Here is a 13,378-nt window from a genome sequence, read left to right as displayed (position 1 = left end):
TTGAAATATAATTTGCTAGAAGGAACTATTAGCACTAGTGTGTAAAGGTGTGACATGAACAGTGAGGGGAATTAAAATTTTAAGAATTACTGGTCCATTTTAATGACATTCCAGAGGCAATGCATCCAGTTTGTTTTGGTGTGACCAGTCAGATGGCTTTCTAAAAGAAGGCAGGGTTATAGATTCTATGTTATGTTTCTGAGTAATAATCATTGAGTTTCTTTTTCTTTTTACTGTAGACTGTAAGTCGGGCATGCCATAATTACGAAATCAATTCGTACAGTGCCTGTCCTACGTACCAAACTAGTCACTACACCCCTGCATTCTGACTAAACATTCTTGGTAAAAATGGTCATGTTAAGAAGATATTTTTAGCTGGCACATGACTCCCTATACTATCATTCACAATTATCAAATAAGTATTTTATATAATAATGACATAAAATGCCTCTGAGAAGAGCATACTAAATGACACAATACCAGTCCCAGCCTCTATCTAGTACAATTAACTTTATATTACAGGTTTGTTTTTTGTAATTTTATGTAATGCTGCATTGTAATTACTACTTCAGAACATGTGGTGAAGCTTAAAAGCTTTTAACCTTCTGATGACTTAAGTGTAGGGGCAATGAAGAGCTTTGCACTCAACTTAAATAGGACATGTGATACTGTATCAAAAAATCATTTGAAAAACTATAGCTTTTGTTTGAATTTGTTTTAGTTCAATATTGACATTGCCAGGAAGGTGAGGATTGAGTAGCTAATCTTGGTACAGAAAATTCATATTAAATTCCTTTGATCTGCATTGCTGATAATTGTGAGATCAGTAAATTGATCAAGAAAACCATGCTTTAGACATCAACCAAATACTAAAACAGTAGAGAGATCTACTTTTTTTCAGTGAACCAATGATGAACTGTTTGATTATGACTGATACTTCATGTATTTCAGAACAGAAATGTTGGACCAATCAAACAGACCCGATTTGGTACTAGTCCCACATGATCAGCTGGATCTTCATATTGTGCTAACTCACAGAAGTGACTAACCACAAGCCCTTGAACTATTTATTCTAACTCTGAACCAACTAGTCTTCAACTTTTAACCTAATTGTATATATATTATAGCTTGGTGGAAAAACAATGACTACCAATCTACCAATTCAAAAGTTATTGTATCTTTGGTGAGAGTCAGCTGGAGACAAAGCCACAATCTCTAACACTTAAGAGATGTAAATGCTACCAATGAAAACAAATATTTCTAATTGTGATATTGCTTTCATGGAAATTCATGTACACCATATCAAATTTGCAATTATTAAAATGATTGGTATTTATCAATTTAATAACCACTGGGTTGATGCCATTGCTGGTGGACAAAAGGTCACCAAGAATATTCACCAACCCAGTAATCAGACTTGTCTGACCCCACATTATACCATGATACTCATAATTTATCAAAATTGGCAGTATTACAAATTTCCAAATACCTAAAACGAGGCTTCCTTCCTTGTATTACTCATAGTAGGACCTCTTGGTGATGAATTTGGTCCTATTTGGATAGTTTTGATTTTGAGTACTTCTTGTATACAATTCATTTTAGGATTTACATCTTCCTATGTACTTGATTCTAATGCTGCTGATAAGAGGTTACTGCTTGAAACATGGATACATCCCCTAACTAATGTAATATCAGATTTTTTTCATTTGTAAGAGTATGGGGAAAGGACGGAATTGAAATTTGAAATATTCAATTGATTGGTATTTTTTTTTATACACATGTTAAACATTTTAAAATGATTGTCCAGACTGATATATATTATGAAGTTAAAAAAATGAGGAAAACCAGCACAGACAAATTAAGATTTTTCCTCAAATCAATTCAACCCTGCAATCAGATCAATCAAAATTAAAAATTTTAAGAAAATCTTATACTTTTAATATATATTATTACTTACCAATATATTTTCCTTAACTGATGGACAGGTGCTCAAATAAGAACAAAGAAAACATATTTATGAGTTTTACATTTTTGGCAATAAGTACCGGTAGGTGCAAACAGAAAATTCTCAATTTTGATAGCATAGTAAATAAGCTATATTTCAAGAAGAAACTCTGTACTTCATGGGCCATTTAAGGTTCTAAATGTACAGTGTCCTTGATTTTATTTTTTCTCACTTGAAGGAGATTCATTAAAAACAGAAAAATTCAAAACTAATTATAAATTAATAAATTTCAAGTTAATCTTGTCTATAATGTGACAACTGATTCATCTTTCCAATTAAAAGTTGCCTGGTAAATTTCATTTATCTAACACATTTTTCCTGATTACATTCTGCAGCAAGGGTGCTTATGTTAAGACATCACCAATTACATCATTACACTGTAAAAGGTGTGTTTGATGGGATCATAAATCATGACAAAAGTTGCCTTTCAATCATGATTACTAGATGAAGACACAAGCATTATGAGATCTTCATCTTAGAAAATGTCACCAAAGACTAAAGTGTAGGTGTAGGTATTGAAATATGATAAGAATAGAAAAGCAATCTTTATGGTATCATAAAATTCATATAGAAAAGTAAATCCTCTGACATTCACAAGATGAAAACAATAACTGGTGTGAAAGAACTGTATAGCAGGGATGGATTATAAGCTGAGTCCTTTATATATGTACATTGGCCTGAAACATGAGTTGCTCAAAATCATTATGTTAGAAATAAAGTGTGTAATCAGGAAGTAATTGTTTGAAATTAAGACACAGAAACAGAGAAGGTGTTTTATGCAATCAAACATTGTTGGTTGGTCGAGACATCCATAATTCAAATGTATAACAATATAGTTGCAGTGTCAACTAAGGCTCTATTTGAGTACAAATAGCTCTGTCCCTCATATAGGTGAAGCCTAAAATCATGATAATACTGAGCACATGTGCTTTCCAGTATACTACTAGCATATGGTAAAGGTCATGATTTTCCTAGGGTTCAAAGACTCTACTGAACTCAACCACCTCTGTCAACCAATATGTCCACACATCCTCAGAGGAATATTTACTTTACTATATTCCTAATTACAATTCAGATAAATGTGACACCTGAACTAAACCAAAGATATTAATCAACTCCATTCCATGCATAAGATGACATTGGATAGAATTCCAAATTATCACAATGTTTACATGTACTTTAAATATTGTAATTTGTATCATTAAATTGCATATATGTTCTATGGTGACAATCCAGTCGTTTGGATTTTTATACTAATGAAATTTTGATTCTGATTCTCCAGTGATGTTAAGATTGGTTACCTCAGTTGATGTTCTAAAAAAAAAAATAAAAAAGTCATGAAATGAAAGAATGAACGCAATTTTATATCTCCAAGCTGGTGCCAAGTTTTTTATTTAAATAATATGACCCACCATCGCAGAGAAAGCTTCAAACTTGAGATTAGACAGACAGACATACAGACAATAAATGCTTGTGGGGCATAAATATCATAATGTAAACAGTAGGTACTGTAGACTCTCTCATTCAATTTCAATACTGTAGTTAATTGATGATATGCATCCCTCTGATAGCAAAACTACTCAGTCAACAAATCCTTAGTAATACAGGCATGCAGAATCATTTGTAAAAGTATGATGAAAACCATTTAGCAAAGGTTTAAACAGTTATGGATATCGAGTCTCTACTAACAGACACTAAGATCAATGCAACCCCCCAAAAATTGACATAACCATCAAGAATCTCCAATATTGAATATCACTACCATTTCAGAAGTATCTATGCTGTTATGACAGAAATATTAAAGCATTTGACCTATTTGTTATGCAATCTGTGACCTCAACACCAGCCAATCAATAAGAAGTCTCAATTACCTCTTGATCCTGAGGTTAATTTTATCATTACACATGTATATATACATGGGAATCAATTTTTTGTTGTTTGATATAATTTTCAGGGGCGAATTCAGGCGGGGTCATGGCGGGTGCACACCCTTCCTAAAATTTGCAAAGCATGGGTTGTCAAGGGTAGATTTAGGCAGTTTTAGGTTGAAACTTTAATTTCTTGTTAATTTTACCACAAAAGATATCTACATAGCACCCACTCTAGAAGAATATTTCAAAAATTTAACCTAAAAAAATTTAAAATCTAAATCTAATCTAAAATCCTGGATCTGCCCCTCATTTCATGTTTGAGGGAATTTCAAAATTTGGTTGAGATTTGAGTCTATTCAATTAACACTGTAATAATAAATAAAGTTGAAAAAAAATAGCACTTTCCATATTCTGTGAAAATACTATTGTTTGTTGGGTACTAATTTTCAGGGTTTTCATGGGTAGGCCAAACCACGAAGTTTAGTTCCAAGCAAAAAGTTGATGTGTATACTAAAAATCTCAAAACCATGAATTCAAGTTTCCACAAACTTGTGTACCTTCCCTTATCCAAGAAAATTGGTATCCACAAATAAAAGTACTTTCACAGTATCTCTCACTCATTGACTCTTTTGCCTGTTTCGATGCAAACTTCTTTCAAAAATGATATCTTGAATAACATAAAACGCTTCCACTCACACACATGTACACAATGTGATTTCAAAAGGTAATTTTTTTTAAAGAAACAGACTGATATATTTATGAAGTTCGCAGTTCATACAACACCTAATAAAATTAAGACTAAGAGTTTACACAAAAAAAATCACATTTTGTTTGGAATATCAATTCTTTATTTGACAAACCATTTGACTTAAATTAATCTCTCAATAACCACTAAAAAAAGAACAATACAAAGGTTATAAAGGGAATTACTGACCTAAGTCCCTTAAATAAACTCATATATTCATTTTAACATCTGAAAGAAAACACAAATATTACAGAATACGTAGTACATATAGTTTAAGGGAATTTCATGAAAAAATACCAAATTCAAGTACTGAAATTATTAATATATATTGTCCAATACATTATTTTCTAATACATTTAAAAAGCATTCTTATTGAAGAGAAGACAAAAAAGACCAAGGTTGATCTATGAAGTTCAACATATATCAAATATTGATGACATTAACTCTAACATAGCAGGGACTATCATAACATTAGCAAACATAACAATAAAACTTCAATTATAACTTTTATACATAAAAATATTGAACTTCTATATGAAAAAAACATCCATTCCCCACAGAGACTGTGACAGAGTGTGTCATATTGTGGGAAGCAAAAACATTATTAGCTAAATTGAATTTTTATTTTAGACATCAGATTTAACAACATTTAGAAGACAAATAGAAATGTATCCATTTAGTAGTACATAGCTGCCAGCCAGATGTGAATTTGTATTTTAAACTTAACAGCATCATGGTGGAGTGTATTGAGGAACAAATATGGTTGGAAATTGAAATTGACTGTCAATCATTTGCAATAAGTAGGAATCAGAACCACAGTACTCATCAGCTACTACAATGGAACCTTCATTGTAATATTTGTACTAAATTTTGATTGTGACTGAATAGTGTCAAGCTATAAGGGTATATTTCTCATTAGAGCTATAAAAGGTACATTTTTTTGTAAATTTATACAGTACCTGAACCGATCCATGCAACAAAAATTGCGATCAGTCATCGATCACTGATCAGTTTTCGGTCAGTCATCAATCCATCAAACCAATCCATAAAACCGGTGATCGCATCATGTGACCACGGAGCGGTCACTGTATTTTACGTTTTTAATTGTCTTCTTTTATTTTACATTTATTATATTTCAAACACATCTTACGTCATTTTACATAACAAAACTGTGATCAGATTGGTCATCGGTCATCGATCCGTCAAATTGTTGCGTGAATCAGTTCAAGGACTGTATACAGAAAGTAAGTGCAAACTGATTTGACATGTAACTTATCCTTAGATGAAGTAGAATTACAGGCAAATGCAAGGTGTTCCATATACAGTGAAAATACTATTGTTCGTGGGGTACCAATTTTCGTGCATTTTGTGGGAAAGCCAAACCATGAATTTTTTGGTTCCCAATGAAAAGGAGTTTTCCACTGATGTGTATACTGAAAACCTCAAAACCATGAATTCAAGAATCCACAAACTTGTGTTTCTTCCTTAATCCAAGAAAATTGGTATCCAAAAATTAAAGTACTTTCACAGTATCAAATTATTGTCATGTCAATGTTACTAAAATCATTAGCAACAACTTAAAATCAAAGACTAAAGTCTTCAAAGTCACTTATTGTCAAATATTCTATGCCACTGATTTCAGCTTGTTTTCAACATCCAGGCGAATTCACTGCTCTACTAAACTTAACTACTTAACTCCCAAAAAAATCAGTGATTTTCTCATTTTCAACATAAACCCTGTCATAGCTATATGTATGGACTGAGTTTAGAATTGAAAAATCACATATTTTTTTAGCTGAAACTTGAAGACTTAAAGTCAATTTAAGGAAGATAAATAATATGTATTCATGTTCTTTTCCATTTCACATCTTTTGACAATGTACATTACTAGCAAAGTAAGTGTATTCTTTTTTCAAAAATGAACTTGATATTTTAGATCTATATTGTTGTGCAGTGCAACAGTTCATCAAACTTAGAGGAGTCCAAAACAGTACAAACTCAAGCAAAGTTGCAATATGCTCTAAAATTGGGTGACTTCGTAACCATGATGATCAAAATGTTTCTCAATCAAAACAACTTGCAACCTCTGAATTGGAGATTAGGTGTTTCTCTGCTATATTACAGAACATTTAATACTAACAAATCACTACATCTTTTAATGTGAACTTCCCACTCTCATACAAGTAAAAAAACACACATATACATGTGTATGATATTTAAGAAAGGTACATTTTGATCTCCTATTCAGCTAGAAATGATGCTTCTATGGCATCCATCTGCAACATAAGTTGGTGTAGTAATATATAGTTATCCAAATCATATATGAATGTACAGTACTGAAATTATGAGTTCAAGGATTTGCTATTAGTATTTGTGATTTCAAAAAAACTAGTATTGTTTATAAAATTTCAGTTCAAAGAGACATTATTTACACCCATAAAATTTAGCAAATAAAAAATTCCTGATAATATGCACAACTACATATGACATCATATACCTTAAAAGCTAAATGAAATCTGATTCAGAAGTTTTTGAGGAGTTGTACTGAGGGACAAGACAAAACCAATGTTGATCCACATTAGTTTGGGGGGGGGGACCTAATTACCGTACTAACATACTGGTACCACAAATCAAGGTTTATATCCAGGAAAATGAAAGAAATAACAGGACCATCAATAAATAAAACACAATAAAACTCATTAGGATGAAATCACATACATACAAACAATATTCCACAAATACTGAAGAAATAATTTGACCTTGGATAAAACAACCAACAGACAAACAGACATTTAAGGAATCAAACAGACATGGGAAGGGTGAGCCATATTTGAAATACTCTTATGACAAGAGAGATTATAAATAGCTTCATGCAATGCTATCATTTGACACAAAAGATAAATAATTTTAACCTTGATGGAGAAAATGGAAAATCTCCTCAATTAAAAAACATCCAGACTTTACAATAGGTCATGAATCTAGAACCATGAATGTCAGAATGTCAGCTGGATAACAAAAATGGTACATCTATTCCATTATAAATCTTGCTGCTTTCACCTTCCGCAGGCATAGATAAACCATTTCTGCATGCAAGATTTAATCTAGTAATCAATAGTGTATCTAATACTGCTTATCGGTGCAAAACAAATCAAACTGATTTAGGACAATGGCGGAAGCACTTTCAACCATACAAATATAATGTAATTGTATCTTACCAATATTGACGGCTTTCATACAAATTAGATATATATCTATTTCTTTCACAATTCTGCGAAAATCCATGAAATTTTTTATTGTAATTGTTTTATTTTCTCAACAAGAAGGAAATACATTAGAACCTCAAAGTTATCTGAAAAGGACAGAATTTGGAATATCAGAGAAGATTTTACGAGGTCTAGAATTCCTTCCTGTCCTGCTTCAAGGTATTACTTTCATAGTTATAAAGCCGTGTCAATTATACAGGTCATAACAATATAACATTTCTAAACCAAACCCTATATAACTAGACATCTATTTATATAGCAGTCTTTATAAAAATCAGGCAGAAGGTGATTCATGCATGTCAAAAACAAACTGCATTCAGTTTTATTCCTTGTTCTAAAACAGTTATTGATCCCATGACCAGTCTTAGTTTTTCATTTAGAGGTTGCGTTTTGAGATAAAAATTGTATAGATTGTACATGAAATTGGCCCTTTGCAAGAGTTATTGTTCTTGATTTGGTTTAATTTGGTTGATTTTAGTTGAAGATAAATGTAAGATTTTCTCAAAAGTGCAAATTTGAATTCAGAAATAAATATTGTTACGTAAATATATAGCAAATGCAGATTGTATAAAGCATTGTTTGTTCAGTGGGTTTTTCTACAAAATTAATCACTTTACTATTGGCAGTGACTGAATTCTTTGTGGACTTCCACTTAAACAAATCATGAGTTTTTATTCATTCTTATCATCTCTTGAAACTTCTGCCATAAATAAAAAAAAACAAAGCCAATTGCATTGTCAAGTTAGTATGATTGCTTTCTCACTCAGTAATTCAACCATATACATATTTTTTGACATAAATGATTTTAAATTTTAGTAACACTACCTTTTTGTTATAAAGACATATTTCCAGCATACTGAACATCATTAAACAATAATTTTCAGTTTTCATTATGATTTGGTTACCAACCAGTAGTAGATTTTATCAATACATGTGGTTTTTCAGTACTATCAAATGAAGAGTAAACAATCTCTTGCATGGAACTTTTCTATCTGCTTCATTAATTGCTCATTATTTTAAAACAAAGCATGTCTCCCAAGGGTATTCTCTTACTGTCAATTTTCTGTAATGCAGCTTCTCTTTCACATCCTTTTAGTCAATTTAAAAATAATCAATGTAGAGTTAAAACCAAGGCAAATTTCATGCTTATATGAGGAGTAAGTCCAAAGGATAGAACTAAAATAAAGATTATCAATTTGCTTTTTTTGTTTTTTTGTCAACCCATGCAGGTCCGGGTGTCAAAAGGATGTGCGCGCAGCAGCACTAAGCTTGTCGTAAAAGGTGACTAAATAGTGCTCAGAACCGGGTCTAAAGCACTCTGCTCACAGAGTAACTGGGCTGTTTGCCCCAGGTGGTGGAATGCCACATTCCTCACATGTTAAAGAACCCTACTATGGTTTTCTAACCCTAACAATCAATCAATCATTGTCCTTAGAACTGTATGTATATACTATAATTTTACAAATCATTGCAATGCAAAACCGGCATTATGGAATTTTGAACATTACAGTAAATTATTTACTGACGTGAAACTTTTCTCAAAAGCACAAAAATTGACTTCAGACTTTTGGCTTAAATGACAAAAATCCAAACAGTTTCTGAATTTAAAGTGATGCAGAAAGTAAACTTGGATTAAAATTGTAATAATATACTACTACTCGTTCTATTCAGAGGTCAAAATGTAGGTCATGTGTTTGAAAAAAAGATTTCAGGTGAAATTTATTTTTGAAAATGCATTTGGCACAGTACACATTTTTTGAGATGTTTAAGTTCAAAACATGTTCAGGGAAAATGAAATCTAATGAGACAAAAATGCTTTTGAATGCAATACCTTTTTGAAACATTTCCAAATTGTTTAGACAGAAACCTTTTCCAAAAACATTCAAATCAAAAACATAACTGAAAACGCCCCACATATGAATCTGCCATACAATTATAGTTGAGTAAAAATAGGGCATCTAATGGGACATTAAATGATACCCTGCTGAATTGCAAACATTTTTGGGGGAAAAACAACTAAAATGGTTGTAACATTTGTGTAAATAATCCGATCAAACTGAAATTCCACCTTGATCTGTATTTTATGATACTCAATAATATGCAAAGTTTGAAAAAATCCTTCAATATCTTGTAAAAATATCATCTGAGCCCAGTCGTTTAGAACTTTAGCCACTAAATAACTTATTTAGATAGTACTACACTAATGCAATAGATAGCTTTTGTCCAGTAGAAAAATCTGTGGATCAACCAAGCCCAGTGGAAACCATCATGGGCAGACACACGTTACTTCATAATACCTGGCTACTTCGTGGGGATGGGTATAAAAAAATGAGTATCTTAAGAACATGGAGGATATGGGTGAGGCAAGTATTATTCAAGTTTATATATTAAATGAACTTCAATTAAGTATTTGAAGATATTTTGGGGTTATTTCAGGACTAAAAATTATAAAAAATATTTCTGGCCTTCCAGAATTACAGTAAAATGCTTGTGTGGAAGAAAGAAAACACAGGGTGTACCAAGCGTTAACCACTGCCTTAGGCCTGTCAAAACATCATTCTCTAAACTTTACATCTAAAAAACTAAGTACAAGTAAGGGCCATATTTGGCCCACTATTTCCCCTAAAAAAATAAGTTTGAAGAAATTGACAGAAATGTGCCTAATTTTAGAAATTTGCTGGAAAATTTTCAGATTTGCTAATTTAAAAATAATCATAGAAAGTTGATATGCTTGTTAATATAGAAGAAAAAGCTAAATTGTTCATTTCATGCTCTAACCAGTGGAGAAAAACTTCTCTGTATCAAATTTCTTATTTTCTTTCATGCAAGGTGCCAAATATTGGTCCTATCTCTCCAAGTCCTTTGAATTCAACTTATTTCAACAAAGAAATTAATCCCAGCTGATCAAACAATCTAGTTGAATCATATAATAATGAAGTATTCCATTAATTATAGAAAACAGGCAGTAAATTGCTAGCTTTAATTCCAATTATCCATAGTGACAAAATCAATTTCACAATCACCACCTTTAAACACCTTTTGATCTTTCCCACTGAGAGAGACAGATAAATAGCATATAAGAAAATCAAATACAACTTAATATGCAAAAACACAAGCTGCAAAAAATGATATGAATTAATGCTATTAAATTAAAGGAATGAAATTCAATACTCATTTCAAGAATGATTTTATTTTAAAACCTAAGCTATAATGAGAGATTCAATTTGAAAAATCCTACTTAAAACATAAAAAATTATTTCATTTGCATTTTGTTTTTCTAATATAGAAAGTGTTTTTATAACATTAGTCATTTAAGATAGAATTCTAGTATTGATATTACAGACCTGTACTAAATCTATCATCGAATTTCTAAATTTCTCAGAGAGAAGTAAATTAAAACTAGGTAGTAAATATTTTCCCTATTCCACATTTTGTAGTATAGTTGGAATCTGTTGTTGATAATCCAGTTCCTTACTTCATTACACCATGAAAACTGATTTGTTCAACATGTCATAGTTTTCCTTTCCACTTTCCTCTACACTGGACTTGACCTTTTTTGAGCAACTTGGCAGGTGTTTCTTGAAAAGCAGAGGATGCTTACCCTACCCGTGCACTGGGTCCATGCTTTTTAGTGGAGTCCGAGTTGCTCATTTGCTTTTGTTACTTTGTATGTATTATTTTGCTTATTTTATGTTATTTGTTGTGTATGTCTGTTTTCCATGTCTACTCTTTGTCTCTGGATTACATTCTTTCGATTTCCAAAAGAATCTTGGTGCCCTTTATTACTGTTTCATTCTGTGTTCTTGAATTTAATGTTTAGAAACTGGTCACTTGTTGCCTTAACTGTGAACTTTTAAACGAGCAGCTACATAGCTGTACAAATAATGTCTATATGATTTCTTTGAATGTTTAACTTTTACCTTACCTAGTTAACTTAGCATAAATTTACATTCAGGATATGAATTAATTAACAGAGAATAAAACAAACTATGAGAAGGTTATAGAAGTGAATGAGATATCCATTTATGTACATAAGATAATAATCAAGTAATAGACTTCACATTTACTTGTTATGGTACACTCTGATATTCAGTGTTTGGTTTCACAATGTTATTATCATTCTTATTGGATACTGGTGAAAATTAGATAATTTTTTTTTTATGAAATACTTGAGTGCAGGAAATTGCTTTTCTTGTTATTAGTTTGAGTTATCTTTCTTGCACCAATGTCGAGAATTCTAGGGCTTGCCCTACACATAAACCAGGTTTAAATTCTCCAACACTGTGCTCTTCCGAATTTAAAGTATTTCATTCTTAATTCATATGCATGACAACTACCCATTTCTCTACTAAATGTGTTGTATATTCAATATCCAAATTCATTTACATGTTGTGACTTTCAACCATATCCATTTTCCAACTTCAACCATAGCCATATTCTAACCTTCAAAACATCTCTACTTCATAAGGGCAAAAGGTATAACACTAATATAATTAGGTTTAGCTACTCGAAGTAACTTTTCTTATTTTTTCTTGCGATACAATACATTTATTCTTAAAATATATCCAACAGCAATATATTCAATAAGATTATACACATCATATTATAACTTTATATTATATTATATATTTGAAAAATAAAAATAAATAAATAACGTATATGACAGTCGTATGTCTTAAGTTACTGTGAGCAACTTCGATATCCAAATGACCAAAATTCCAGTATCAATGTGACCAAATATCCCACGCTTTTACCGCCAAATTTTTCCTCGTGCTGAATTATGTACTTTGTCAAACATGCAATACTAATCTGCATACCCGTATCTAATTTACAAACTTGTATATCAAGTTAAACTATAACGTAACAGGAATATATATATAAAGGGAATACCCCATGTTCAAACAAAATGAAATACATTTGATGTCTACATTTAAATTAATTATCAATTGTAAGGGAGACAATTCTGTTTTGTAACAGTAATTTCCACCTGGGTCACTAAATTAAACATATTTTCTTGCATCTAATTCTGCTAATAAAGTCTCTTAAATCTGTAGATTTTTGCATCTACATTTACAGTGCTCAATAATTATTGGCAAAACATGATATTAAAATAATTTAGTATCATAATATTTTTTTCATTACCATCAAAAGATACTGCATAACAAAATTGAATAAATTTCAGACAGTAATTGGATTCTGGCAAATCTACCCAGGTACCAATGTAGCCCAACCTATTTTTCTGCGTAAGGATATCAAATTAATTTCACAGCTTCCTATTTTCATGACTTAGATGTACACTCTTTCTAACATCTACTGTGAAAGTATATGAATTGGTGGGTACCAATTTTCGTGGATAAGGGATGAAACACAAGTTTGAGGATTCTTGAATTCATGCTTTTGAGGTTTTCAGTATACACATCAATGGTAATCTCCTTTTCATTGGGAACCAAATTTTGTGATTTGGCCTACCCATGAAAATCACAAAAATTGGTAC

At 31.4% G+C, this 13,378-nt stretch overlaps 1 protein-coding gene across 1 annotated transcript in view; it reads right to left on the bottom strand.

Annotated features, from left to right (window-relative positions):
* The window catches only part of LOC148610091 (tumor protein p53-inducible protein 11-like), a 213,150-nt gene that overhangs the window by 115,000 nt on the left and 84,772 nt on the right, over positions 1–13,378 (bottom strand). The window lies entirely within an intron of this gene.

Source organism: Perna viridis, chromosome 8, assembly GCF_037379345.1.
Source record: "Perna viridis isolate PV_CMFRI_1.1 ecotype Kerala chromosome 8, ASM3737934v1, whole genome shotgun sequence".
Classification (NCBI taxonomy): Eukaryota; Metazoa; Mollusca; class Bivalvia; order Mytilida; family Mytilidae; genus Perna; species Perna viridis.
This window is presented reverse-complemented; position numbering and strand designations above follow the sequence as displayed.